Consider the following 5,000-nt stretch of genomic DNA (forward strand, 5'->3'; position numbering starts at 1 on the left):
GGAACCACACGTCAGCCAGACACTCTGATCACGCACCACTCTCTGCTTCTAACAGGCGCACATACAATATGTAAGCACCAGCATGGAACAACATCCAGTGCATCTTCTCCGCCACATTACACAATCCACACTATCACAACCAGACCAGGAGGTCCATGCGGAAAATACAATATCCCAGCCTTTCGACATCCACCATTGCGCAGACCAGGCACCAACACCCACACATGTCCTATACAACGGTGCACCCAACATCACAATAGTACCTCCTGTCACAGCGCACAAACAATGACATGAGTCAAAGACACAGGTCTCACACAAGCATAGAATTGGAGCGCCGCCTCTAATAAGCCAAAGGTGCATCCTGACGTGACAAATCTGATCATGTCACAAGCATTCACTTACTATAATCACTATCAACGAACCTGCCGCCCCCGCCCCCCCCCCCCTACACCTTTCCTTACAACAACGTGTAACCTAACCTAACCTAACCTAACCTATGTTGTACCTTAACCTAACCTATGTTGTACCTTAACCTAACCTATGTTGTACCTTAACCTAACCTATGTTGTACCTTAACCTAACCTATGTTGTACCTTAACCTAACCTATGTTGTACCTTAACCTAACCTATGTTGTACCTTAACCTAACCTATGTTGTACCTTAACCTAACCTATGTTGTACCTTAACCTAACCTATGTTGTACCTTAACCTAACCTATGTTGTACCTTAACCTAACCTATGTTGTACCTTAACCTAACCCATGTTGTACCTTAACCTAACCCATGTTGTACCTTAACCTAACCCATGTTGTACCTTAACCTAACCCATGTTGTACCTTAACCTAACCCATGTTGTACCTTAACCTAACCCATGTTGTACCTTAACCTAACCCATGTTGTACCTTAACCTAACCCATGTTGTACCTTAACCTAACCCATGTTGTACCTTAACCTAACCCATGTTGTGCCTTAACCTAACCCATGTTGTGCCTTAACCTAACCCATGTTGTGCCTTAACCTAACCCATGTTGTGCCTTAACCTAACCCATGTTGTGCCTTAACCTAACCCATGTTGTGCCTTAACCTAACCCACGTTGTGCCTTAACCTAACCCACGTTGTGCCTTAACCTAACCCATGTTGTGCCTTAACCTAACCCATGTTGTGCCTTAACCTAACCCATGTTGTGCCTTAACCTAACCCATGTTGTGCCTTAACCTAACCCATGTTGTGCCTTAACCTAACCCATGTTGTGCCTTAACCTAACCCATGTTGTGCCTTAACCTAACCCATGTTGTGCCTTAACCTAACCCACGTTGTGCCTTAACCTAACCCACGTTGTGCCTTAACCTAACCCACGTTGTGCCTTAACCTAACCCATGTTGTGCCTTAACCTAACCCATGTTGTGCCTTAACCTAACCCATGTTGTGCCTTAACCTAACCCACGTTGTGCCTTAACCTAACCCACGTTGTGCCTTAACCTAACCCACGTTGTGCCTTAACCTAACCCACGTTGTGCCTTAACCTAACCCCCGTTGTGCCTTAACCTAACCCACGTTGTGCCTTAACCTAACCCACGTTGTCCCCTAAAGTAACCCACGTTGTCCCCTAACGTAACCCACGTTGTCCCCTAACGTAACCCATGTTGTCGCCTAAACCTGCTCTGTAATTGTTATACGACTCGTTCAATTAGTGTAGTGTTGCCCACCCGCAACCCTCGCAATATAGTTCGCTACTCGCACTGCCCGCTCCCCTGTGTATCGCTTCATGTTAAACACCTTGCAAGTCTTGCTGACTTTCCACATGCTCCTGCTGTACACTGTAATGTGGATGGCAGCAGGACGTACATGCCGCCCCTCCCCACGTCCCCACCTTGCCCCCCTGCCTTCGCAAGCTGGTTGGTGAGAAGTTTGCATGTTCAATGCCCTTCGCATGCGACGTACTCAGGCTACGTTGTGGTGCGGCCTGTGTCAACCGTCCGCTAATGTCGTACGCGTAAACCACAATCTGTACTGCACATTCGTCCTTATGTACCGAATGATACATCGTGGCACATGTGTGACCGTACAACGACTGCGCCCAAAAACGGCGGACCATACAGTGCAAATATTGTGCACGCAGCTACGTGTCGTCTCCCTATGAGAGCTGGATTGCAGTGTGGTACGCCATAGAGACGTGTGGGAGGAACGGACGCCGTGGATGGCGATCAGCATGAGCTGTCTGTTGATGTATTCGGACCTAGTCGTCTCTCCTCACACACCGTGATGGCATGGTGCACCGCGTTCCATATCTGCGACATGCTACAGAGGCCGGTTGACAGTCGTTCGAGCAATGGACATCGCATACGTACGGGGGCCACCTTCCACGTATTGTCTAGGCGTGCACATTTTGTTGCGTGTATGTGGGCAGACGTAGTGTGGCGTGACACCTGACACAGGCATGCAATAATCGTTGAAGTTGCAAATGGCGATGGACGCCTGCGTTTTCTGGTGAAGTTACGCAAATGAACAAATGGTAACCTGTTGTGGTGCGGTTGTTCTCGCTAGGGGTGAATCGGTGATGGCGACGATAGGTTGAGGTACGAACCGGTTGTTCCAGCGATACCCACCATGCCGACGAAACTGAACGGCATCTGGGTGTGAAGCGATACGCGGCGGTGGCTGGGTGGGACCGTCCCCGGCCGGTGAGGGGGCGCCTCCCGGCGTGCTGGCCGCGCGGTGCGTGGGCGCACGCGCTACAGCCGGCTGGTGGGGGCGGCCAGTGGCAGGCGCGCCGGCCGACGGACGCGGCAGGCGTCGCAGCTGCGCGCCGGCGCACCCTGCGCGCGGCGCCGTGCGGCCAAAGTAGGTCCTCGCGGGCCCGGTGCGAAGCGCGGTGGACATCTTCAGTGTGCTGGTCCGATTGAGGACTGTGTGCGTTGAGGATGCGCCGCCGCCCGGCGCTCGGCGCCGCGACGCCGTCTGCTGCTCGGTCGCCCCAGCGGTTCTCGCTGGTGGTTTGTATCGCAGCTGTGCGGATGTGTTGGCGCGTGCGCTGTGCTGGGAGAGTTCGCTTCGGCACCCAAGTGGGGCTTTTGTCCTTCTGTGGCGCTGGCGTTGGAGCTGCCGGTCACCGTAGGTGGCGCGTGTTGTCTCCCGCCGGCAATGCCACGACAGCACGCTCCCGGGCCTCTGTCGGCAGCGGCAAGCTCAGTTGGGAGCACGGGTGGTCGCACCGAAAGCGTCTACTCGCCTAACTCCGGGCGATTGCGCCTCTCTCGAACCCGACCAAGTACTTGGGACGGCGCTGCGCGCCGCCGGGACCTGAGAGGGTTTCGAGGTGTATTGTGCAGGGGAGCTCAGCCTCCTCCTGTTTGCAGAATGATTGAGCGGACGCTTGCGTGTTCGCGCGGGCCCCCGGGACACACTCCCGGGCGGCCGGCTGCTCAGCTCTAGTTGACGCAGCTCCCTGGTTGATCCTGCCAGTAGTCATATGCTTGTCTCAAAGATTAAGCCATGCATGTCTCAGTACAAGCCGCATTAAGGTGAAACCGCGAATGGCTCATTAAATCAGTTATGGTTCCTTAGATCGTACCCACGTTACTTGGATAACTGTGGTAATTCTAGAGCTAATACATGCAAACAGAGTCCCGACCAGAGATGGAAGGGACGCTTTTATTAGATCAAAACCAATCGGTCGGCTCGTCCGGTCCGTTTGCCTTGGTGACTCTGAATAACTTTGGGCTGATCGCACGGTCCTCGTACCGGCGACGCATCTTTCAAATGTCTGCCTTATCAACTGTCGATGGTAGGTTCTGCGCCTACCATGGTTGTAACGGGTAACGGGGAATCAGGGTTCGATTCCGGAGAGGGAGCCTGAGAAACGGCTACCACATCCAAGGAAGGCAGCAGGCGCGCAAATTACCCACTCCCGGCACGGGGAGGTAGTGACGAAAAATAACGATACGGGACTCATCCGAGGCCCCGTAATCGGAATGAGTACACTTTAAATCCTTTAACGAGTATCTATTGGAGGGCAAGTCTGGTGCCAGCAGCCGCGGTAATTCCAGCTCCAATAGCGTATATTAAAGTTGTTGCGGTTAAAAAGCTCGTAGTTGGATTTGTGTCCCACGCTGTTGGTTCACCGCCCGTCGGTGTTTAACTGGCATGTATCGTGGGACGTCCTGCCGGTGGGGCGAGCCGAAGGCGTGCGACCGCCTCGTGCGTGCTCGTGCGTCCCGAGGCGGACCCCGTTGAAATCCTACCAGGGTGCTCTTTATTGAGTGTCTCGGTGGGCCGGCACGTTTACTTTGAACAAATTAGAGTGCTTAAAGCAGGCAAGCCCGCCTGAATACTGTGTGCATGGAATAATGGAATAGGACCTCGGTTCTATTTTGTTGGTTTTCGGAACCCGAGGTAATGATTAATAGGGACAGGCGGGGGCATTCGTATTGCGACGTTAGAGGTGAAATTCTTGGATCGTCGCAAGACGAACAGAAGCGAAAGCATTTGCCAAGTATGTTTTCATTAATCAAGAACGAAAGTTAGAGGTTCGAAGGCGATCAGATACCGCCCTAGTTCTAACCATAAACGATGCCAGCCAGCGATCCGCCGCAGTTCCTCCGATGACTCGGCGGGCAGCCTCCGGGAAACCAAAGCTTTTGGGTTCCGGGGGAAGTATGGTTGCAAAGCTGAAACTTAAAGGAATTGACGGAAGGGCACCACCAGGAGTGGAGCCTGCGGCTTAATTTGACTCAACACGGGAAACCTCACCAGGCCCGGACACCGGAAGGATTGACAGATTGATAGCTCTTTCTTGATTCGGTGGGTGGTGGTGCATGGCCGTTCTTAGTTGGTGGAGCGATTTGTCTGGTTAATTCCGATAACGACCGAGACTCTAGCCTGCTAACTAGTCGCGTGACATCCTTCGTGCTGTCAGCGATTACTTTTCTTCTTAGAGGGACAGGCGGCTTCTAGCCGCACGAGATTGAGCAATAACAGGTCTGTGATGCCCTTAGATGTTC

At 52.9% G+C, this 5,000-nt stretch overlaps 1 non-coding gene across 1 annotated transcript in view; it reads left to right on the forward strand.

Moving 5' to 3' along the window:
- The first annotated feature begins 3,442 nt into the window (after positions 1–3,442).
- The window catches only part of LOC124745613, a 1,909-nt gene continuing 351 nt past the window's right edge, over positions 3,443–5,000 (forward strand). Inside the window, exon 1 of the ribosomal RNA XR_007011110.1 lies at positions 3,443–5,000. This exon is cut by the window's right edge and continues 351 nt beyond it. This is a non-coding gene — a ribosomal RNA (small subunit ribosomal RNA).

Source organism: Schistocerca piceifrons, unplaced genomic scaffold, assembly GCF_021461385.2.
Source record: "Schistocerca piceifrons isolate TAMUIC-IGC-003096 unplaced genomic scaffold, iqSchPice1.1 HiC_scaffold_329, whole genome shotgun sequence".
NCBI lineage: Eukaryota > Metazoa > Arthropoda > Insecta > Orthoptera > Acrididae > Schistocerca > Schistocerca piceifrons.